The sequence below is a fragment of the Mesocricetus auratus genome, unplaced genomic scaffold, assembly GCF_017639785.1.
Source record: "Mesocricetus auratus isolate SY011 unplaced genomic scaffold, BCM_Maur_2.0 Super-Scaffold_100014, whole genome shotgun sequence".
Lineage (NCBI taxonomy): Eukaryota > Metazoa > Chordata > Mammalia > Rodentia > Cricetidae > Mesocricetus > Mesocricetus auratus.
The window spans coordinates 63,111,905-63,121,477 of NW_024429197.1; the positions used below are offsets into that span (position 1 = coordinate 63,111,905).

A 9,573-nucleotide genomic window follows, 5' to 3' on the forward strand; every position below is an offset into this window, starting at 1 on the left:
TACCCAAAGATGCACATTCATACCACAAGGACATCTGTTCAACTATGTTCATAGCAGCATTATGTGTAATAGCCAGGACCTGGAAGCAACCTAGATGTCCCTAAACTGAAGAATGGATAAACAAGATGTGCTACATTTACACGCATTTACACAATGGAGTACTATTCAGCAGGGAAAAAAACGATATCTTGAAATTTGCAGATAAATGGATGGAACTAGAAGAGACCATCCTGAGTGAGATAACGCAGACACAGAAAGAAAAACATGGCATGTACTAACTCATAAGTGTATATTAGACATAGAGAAAGAATGACCAACCTGCAATCCACAACCTCAAAGAATCTAGGAAAGAAGAAGGACCCTAACAGAGACACACATGAACCCCCTGAGAAGGAGAAAGGGACAAGATCTCTTGAGTAAATTGGGAGTATGGGGGGAGGGGAGAAGTGTGGGAAACTGTTAGTGACTGAGTAGCTAAAAAAATTCAAAATACGTGCTCGTTTCGGCAGCACATATACTAAAATTGGAACGATACAGAGAAGATTAACATGGCCCCTGCGCAAGGATGACACGCAAATTCGTGAAGCGTTCCATATTTTTACCAAAGAAAACCTTAAATCCAACAAATCCTTAACACAAAACATCCAGGAAATATGGGACACCATGAAAAGACCAAACCTAAGAATAATAGGTATAAAGAAGGAGAAGAAATCCACCTCAAAGGGGCAGAAGGCATATTCAACAAAATCATAGAAGAAAACTTTCCCAACCTTAAGAAAGACATGACAATGAAGGTACAAGAAGCCTACAGAACAACAAATAGAGTGGACCACAAAAAAAAAAATCCCCTCGCCACATAATAATCAAGACCCCAAACATACAGAATAAAGAAAGAATATTAAGAGCAGCTAAGGAAAAAGGTCAAGTAACATATAAAGGCAGACCTATCAGAATTACACCTGATTTCTCCATGGAAACTCTGAAAGCCAGAAGGTCCTGGATAGATATTCTGCCTACACTAAGAGACCATGGATGCCAGCCCAGACTACTATACCCGGCAAAGCTCTCAATCACTATAGACGGAGAAAACAAGATATTCCATGACAAAACTAGATTCAAGCAATATGTGTCCACTAACCCAGCTCTACAGAAAATTTTGGAAGGAAAACTCCAACCCAAGGAAGCTAACTACAACCAGAAAAACATAGGCATTAGAGAATCCCACTCTACCAACAGCCAGAAGAACAAAGGGGTGGAATTCCACACATAATTCCACCAACAACAACCATCGCAAATCGAAGAAGGATGAGCAATCAATGGTCATTAATATCCCTCAATATTAATGGCCTTAACTCACCCATAAAAAGACACAGACTAGCAGAATGGATTCGAAGACAGAACCCTTCCTTCTGCTGCATACAAGAAACACACCTCACTCTCAAAGACAGACATTACCTGAGAGTTAAGGTTGGGAAAAAATTTTTCAATCAAATGGACCCAAGAAACAAGCAGGGGTAGCAATCCTAATATCTAACAAACTAGACTTTAAAATTAAATCAATCAAAAGAGATGAATGAGGTCATTACATACTCATCACAGGTGAAACCCACCAAGATGAAGTGTCTATCCTGAACATCTATGCCCCAAATACAAAGGCATCCACATTCATTAAAGAAACATTATTAGAACTTAAATCTCATCTAAAGCCCCACACAGTTATAGTAGGAGATTTCAACACACCACTCTCACCACTAGACAGGAATACCAGACAGAAACTCAACAAAGAAGCAAAGAGTTTAATAGAAGTAATGACCCAACTGGGATTAACAGATATCTATAGAACATTTCATCCACATAAAAAAGAATATACCTTCTTCTCACCACCACATGGAACCTTCTCAAAAATCGACCACATACTTGGCAACATATCAAACTTCAGCAGCTACAAAAAAAAAAATTGGAATAACTCCATGCATCTTATCAGATCACCATGTTTTAAAATTAGAATTCAACAACAACACAAATTGCAGAAAACCTACAAACTCATGGAAATTGAATAATGCTCAACTGCACCATCCCTGGGTCAAAGAGGAAATAAAAAAAGAAATTAAAGACTTCCTCGAATTCAATGAGAATGAAGACACAACATACCCAAACCTATGGGACACTTTGAAAGCAGTGCTACGGGGGGAAGTTCATAGCACTAACTGCTCACATGAAAAAACAGGAGAACAGTTATACCAGAGAATTAACATCACAGCTGAAAGCTCTAGAACACAAAGAAGCAAACTCCCCCAGGAGGAGTAGACGCCAGGAAATAATCAAATTGAGGGCTGAAATCAATAAAGTAGAAACCAGGAAAACAATACAAAGAATCAATGCAATGAAGAGTTGGTTCTTTGAGAAAATCAACAAGATAGACAAACCTTTGTCCAAACTTACCAAACAGCAGAGAGTGAACACGCAAATTAACAAAATCAGAAATGAAAAGGGGGACATAACAACAGACTCTGAGGAAATCCAGAGAATCATTAGGTCATACTTTGAAAACCTGTACTCCACAAAATTCAAAAATTTAAAGGAAATGGATGACTTTCTGGATAGCTATCACTTGCCAAAACTAAATCAAGAACAGATAAGCAATTTAAATAGACCTATAACCCCTATGGAAATAGAAGCAGTCATCAAAAGTCTCCCAACCAAAAAAACTCCAGGTCCAGATGGCCTCAGTGCAGAATTCTACCAGAAATTCAAAGAACAGCTTATACCAATTCTTCTCAAAGTATTCCATGCAATAGAAGCAGAAGGGTCTTTGCCAAACTCTTTCTATGAGGCTTCAATAACGTTGATCCCCAAGCCACACAAAGACACAAGTAAGAAAGAGAACTTCAGACCAATATCCTTCATGAACATTGATGCAAAAATACTCAATAAAATACTGGCAAATCGGATCCAAGAACACATCAAAATAATCATTCACCACGATCAAGTAGGTTTCATCCCGGGGAAGCAGGGATGGTTCAACATATGAAAATCCATCAACGTAATCCACCATATAAACAAGCTGAAAAACAAAAATCACATGATCATCTCACTAGATGCTGAAAAAGCCTTTGACAAAATCCAACACCCCTTCATGATAAAGGTCTTGGAGAGATCTGGGATAACAGGAACATACTTAAACATAATAAAAGCTATATACAGTAAACCAACAGCCAACATCAAACTAAATGGACAGAAACTCAACACAATTCCTCTAAAATCAGGAACAAAACAAGGCTGTCCACTCTCTCCACACCTTTTCAACATGGTACTTGAAGTTCTAGCTATTGCCATACGACAACAAGGGGGGTCAAGGGGATACAAATTGGGAAGGAAGAGGTCAAACTTTCACTGTTTGCAGACGATATGATAGTTTACATCAATGACCCAAAGAACTCTACCAGGGAACTCTTACAGCTGATTAACACCTTCAGCAAAGTGGCAGGCTACAAGATCAACTCAAGAAAATCAGTAGCCCTACTATATACAGATGATAAAAGGGCTGAAAAAGAAATCAGAGAAACATCACCCTTTACAATTGCCACAAACAACATAAAATACCTTGGGGTAACGCTAACCAAACAAGTGAAAGACCTGTATCGTAAGAACTTTGAATCTTTAAAGAAAGAAATTAAAGAAGGTACAGGAAAATGGAAAGATCTCCTATGCTCTTGGATAGGTAGGATCAATGTAGTAAAAATTGCAATCCTGCCAAAAGCAATCTACAGATTCAATGCAATCCCCATTAAAATCCCAGCACAATTCTTCACAGACCTTGAAAGAAGAATAATCAATTTTGTATGGAAAAACAAAAGAGCCAGGATAGCCAAAACACCCCTGTTCAACAAGGCAATGTCCGGAGGCATCACCATCCCTGACCTCAAGCTCTATTATAGAGCTATAGTCCTGAAAACAGCTTGGTATTGGCACAAAAATAGACAGGTAGACCAATGGAATCGAATTGAAAACCCGGGTATTAACCCACACACGTACAAACATCTGATCTTTGACAAAGAAGCTAAAAATATACAATGGAATAAAGAAAGCATCTTCAACAAATGGTGCTGGCATAACTGGAGACTGGCATGTAGAAGAATGCGGATCGATCCATGTTTATCGCCATGCACAAAACTTAAGTCCAAATGGATCAAAGACCTCAACATAAATCCAGCCACACTGAACCTCTTAGAAGAGAAAGTGGGTGGTACCCTTGAACGAATTGGTACAGGAGAGAGCTTCCTGAACATAACACCAGTAGCACAGACAGTGAGATCAACAATTAATAAATGGGACCTACTGAAACTGAAAAGCTTCTGTAAGGCAAAGGACACAGTCAGCAAGACAAAAAGGCAGCCCACAGAATGGGAAAAATATTCACTAATCCCACATCTGACAGAGGGTTGGTCTCGAAAATTTACAAAGAACTCAAGAAGCAAGTCTCCAAAACATCAAAGGACCCAATTAAAAAGTGGGCTGCAGGACTAAATAGAGAGTTTTCAATAGAGGAGTCTAAAATGGCTGAGAGGCACTTGAGAAAGTGCTCAACATCCTTAGCCATCCGGGAAATGCAAATCAAAACAACTCTGAGATACCATCTCACTCCTGTCAGAATGGCTAAGAATAAAAACACCAATGACAATTTATGCTGGAGAGGATGTGGTGAAAGGGGGACACTCCTCCATTGCTGGTGCAAGTGCCAACTGGTTCAGCCACTTTGGAAATCAGTATGGAGATTCCTCAGAAAAATGGGAATAAACCTACCACAAGACCCAGCAACTCCACTCTTAGGCATATATCCAAAAGATGCCCATTCATACAACAAAGATGTCTGTTCCACTATGTTCATAGCAGCATTATTTGTAATAGCCAGAACTTGGAAGCAACCTAGATGTCCCTCAACCGAAGAGTGGATAGAGAAAATGTGGTACATTTACACAATGGAGTACTATTCAGCAGAAAAAAACAATGGAATCCTGAGATTCGCAGGCAAATGGATGACACTAGAAGAAACCATCCTGAGTGAGGTAACCCAGTCACAAAAAGAGAAACATGGCATGTACTCTCTCATATATGGATTTTAGACATAGATCTGGGGAGTGCCAGCCTACAATCCTATGGCCAGACAGTCTGGGAAACAGAAACTTCATTTAGTGGCTGATCGAAGAAGAGGCAGACTCCCTCGGTTAAGTACTGAGCTGAACTCAAGAAAGCCAGTAACAGAGAGGGAGGACTGATGATCAAAGGGATTAAGACTGGGCTGGTTTAACCCCCAGAAACAGCTGACCAGACAAAGGCTGGGAATCCAGCATGGGACTGATCAAGACCCCCTGAATCTGGGTGTCAGTGAGGAGGCCTAGGTAATCTATTGAGCCTTGGGCAGCAGATCAGTACCCATCCCAAATATACACACGGACTTTGGACTCCCACAGAACAATGTGAGGTGCACTCTCACCCTGAACTCTTGGGGAAGGTTCTAGGCCCTGCCCTATATGAAATGACAGACTATAGACACCCCCATGGAGGGCCTCACCCTCCCTGGGGGAATGAAGGGATAATGGGGGGGTTGGGGGAGGGCACGGGAGGAGGGGAGGGAAAGGGAGAGGGACCTGGAACTGACTTGTGAAGCAACCTTGTTTCTTATCTAAATTTAAACTGGAAAATAAAATAAAATAAAATAAATTCAAAATACTATGTAGAACGTGATGCTAATATTTTAATATACAACAGACAAATGCTAGACAGAAAAAAAGAGAAAAGAATATGTATTCACTTAAGTTGCTCCTTGGGAGTATATCTTAAAGGATAATTATACAGCCTAGGTTCCTTCCCCTAGCATATTTGCTTATAGAAATACTGAGTATGCATTACAACTCAAAACAATTAATCCCCCTATCTTTGTCTTCTAAATTTTTCAGCTAATTAAACTAATTTGTCTGTTTTTGTGGGGTGGAAACTCTTGCTGTCAACTTTTCCAGTCACTACTTATTTAAATTTCATCCTTGGCCAGTTTCATGATAATGTTTATCTGCTCCAAAGCATTTGAAATGGAGTAGCGCACAGGGATTCCATTTAAATTCACTCTTGAAAGTGAAAAGAAAAAACTAGAATCAACTGGTCACTTAGATAACACATTTTTCCTTATAGGATATTTGCTTAAGGTAGTTGTGGGGTAATTAATTACAGAGCTATTTATTCAAAGGCTTCTGTGAGAGAGTCTGGCAGTTAGCACAAACTATATGCAAAAAAAAAATCTAAAGAGACGTTCTTGGAGACCATTCTCAAAAGCAGGTTAAACAAATGGCTTTAAAGACAAGAAACCCTCTCCACTTCACTCTTCACATTCAACACTGGACACTTCCCAACTAAAAAGGCTTTCAAGGGCATTCAAAAATCATGGTTTTGTGTTTCGTTAATTCATTTCATGAAGAAAGGGAATAATCAGGAGTTAACTTGATTGGGAGTAGGGAGAGAGGTTGGAACATAGAAATGAAGGACTGAAAAGTAATAGGTTTCTGAATAGGGATGGGTAGGGGAAGGGGTTGAAGAGACTGTGGATTTAGGTAGTTTAGAAAAATTTAAAGAACACCAAGGGAAGCTGGTGGACTCTCTTCCTAATCAAGCTGACCATTCTTTTTCTCCTTTATTTTTATTAAATATGTATCAATTAATATATAATTACATCATTTTCTCTCTCTCTTCTTTTTCTCCTTCCCACCCCTTCTTACTTCTCAAATTGATCACTTTTTCTTTAATTGTTATTATTGCAAATGTGTATGAATGTACAGACATATAAATACAACCTGCTGAGTTTATTTAGTGTTGCTTGTGCGTATACACACACACACACATGACTTCTGGGATGATGACTTAGAAATGACTATTCAATTATTAATTCTCCCTCTCAGAAGTTGTTACTTTTCCATAGATCTCAGTCTAGGGGTGGGGGCCCCATTAGGTTTCCCCCTTCTCTGATAACGTACCTATTGGTTATATAGTTGTTCAGGTCTTGTTTAGGCCACCATACTCTTGAGGTATCATGGGTGTAACTGCCCTCTCCTTTCTAAGAAAAAAATCTCATAGCAGACTTCCTGGTCCTCTGAGTCTTACATTCTTTCTACCCCTCTTTCATGTTAAGTTCAGAGGTTGTCACTTAGGTGCATCCACTGAGGGCAGGCATCCCATGATCAGATTTTCATGTTATTTTGTCTAATTATGGTGTTTCATGATGATCTCCATCTATGGCCAAGAGATGCTTCTTTGATGAAAGATAAGAGTTAACCTTTACTGGAAAAATAGAAGAATAAGTATTTATGATGCAGTTAATGAATCCTTCTTGGGCTTGGCCCTGCAGTTCTATCTTTTTATATCAACAGTTTCCATTTTTTGTAAGCTCCATCTGCATTTACTTTCTACTCATCTGCCAGTCATAATGTCTGTGGTTTGTCTTATGTACTTACCTCTCCATATATCCAAGCAGGGTTCTTGGTTTTTTTCTTTTCGCTCTACTGGGATTTTTACTGTTAAGATAAAGTCATGATGTTAGTAGTAGCTTGGTAAATCTCCTCACCAAAAAGTTACAAGAAAAACATTATATATCAAAACTTTTAATAATTGAAGACAATATCGGTGGGTCACATGAAGAAAGCAGAGAACCACTGCCTTCAAGTTTTCTCCTGATTCTATGTGTATGCCATTGCACACATGAATGCCCACACACATGCACACACAAAAAAAAAATATTGGTGGGTGAAACCCACAGAAACAGCTGACCTGAACAAGGGGGAGCTCATAGACTGATGGCTGAGAGGCCAGCATGGGACTGATCCAGACCCCCTGAATGCGAGTGTCAGTGAGCAGGCCTCGGCATCCTTTGGGGACTCAGGCAATATAAATCAGCATTTAGCCCTGTCATCCAGATGGACTTTGGGAGGCTGTCTCCACCTGGACTCATGGGGGAGGGCCTAGGCCCTGCCCCAGATCATATGACAGACTTTTGAGATCCCACTTGAAGGTCCTCATCCTCCTTGGAGAGTGGAGTGGGGACTGGGAGAGGGGTTGAGGGAGAGTTGAAGGGGGGACGGAGAGGGAGCTAGGATTGACACTTGAAGCAAACTTGTTTCGAATTTAAATTAAATTAAAAATAATAATAATTGAAGAAAATAATATATAAAATAATTATGTACCACTTGGGTTTAAGGATGATTCAATATTAAAATTTTAACTATTGTGAAATGTAGGCCATACCAGCCAGAAGAACAAGAAGGACGCAAACTAGTCAAGACCGAAACTCAAGATAGAAGCAATAAAGAAAACACAAAATGAGGGAATACAGATAATGGAAAATCTGGATAAGCAAACAGGAACAACTGATGCAAGATAATACAAGAGGTGGAAGTAAGACTCTCTGGTATTGAAGATACAATAGAAAATGTGAATACATTGACCAAAGAAAATGCTGAGGTCAAGGGTACCACAAGAACATGCATAGAATTAACGAACATCAGCTCATAGGGATTCACAGAGACTGAACCAGGGATCCTGCATGGGACTGACCTAGGCCTCTGCATATATGGGGGTAAAGAAGAAAGAGTAGAAAGAGAGGAGGGAGGGGGCACTGAGATTGGAATGTAAAAAATAAAGATTTAAAAATCATCTTAAGAAGATAAAAAAAGAATGAAGTATACATTGAAGTTTTAAAGTGAATCCATAGATAAAAGGATGCATGATGAAGCAAACAGCAAAATATTATGTAAAATTATTTTCTTTATTGGAGAATGCCACAGGTTTTTCTCCATTATACAAGGTTTTTAAGGATATGGATATAGACCTCGGGGTTAACATTCCCTTTCTTTCAACACTTGAAAGATGATATGTCATTTCTGCTGGCCTTCAATGTTTCTTATGAGAAAATTATCATGTGAACCATTTTTCTCAGAAGTAATTTAAGACTTGTTCTTTCTAATTTTCAGAAATCTGATTATGTTATGTCAAAGGAAAAATCACTCTGACTTATATTGTGCATGGAGTTCATTTGTCTTGAATGTGCACTTCCATGTAGGTGTCAAATTTAGAGAATTGCCAGAGGTCATTTCTTTGAATACCCTTGGTCCAAAGCTTCAGTCTACCTGAGGCTTTTTTATAGGTTTAAGATGTTATCTGGTGACAAGTCTTAGCTTTTTGGGTTGGTGAAAACTAGTGAATTGGCTAAGTCAATAGATTTTTTAAAATTATCTACTAGCCACAAGCTGTTCTGACACAAGTGTTGGCAAGGAATGGCTGTTCTTGGGGCTAATGCTAGACCAAGATAAGGTAATTAGCTTCTGGTCCAACATCCTAACAACTCCACATTACTGAAATTCTAATTAGCCCTTCAGTCTCTACAGACACAGCTCCTTTCCAGGAGTTTTTATTCACAACACACACACAAACCCACAAACACAAGTGGGCACCCACACACACTCACAAGAAATGGGCATAGATAAAAAGAACCCTTGCAAAGCAGAGAATTGTACTCAGGTGTTAAAGGGATTT

The 9,573-nt window shown here is 39.2% G+C and overlaps 1 non-coding gene across 1 annotated transcript; it reads left to right on the forward strand.

The window, feature by feature from the left end:
• The first annotated feature begins 493 nt into the window (after positions 1–493).
• LOC121144219 lies at positions 494–600 on the forward strand. The gene has a single exon (XR_005881538.1). It is a non-coding gene; the product is annotated as a U6 spliceosomal RNA (small nuclear RNA).
• The last annotated feature ends 8,973 nt before the right edge of the window (positions 601–9,573 follow it).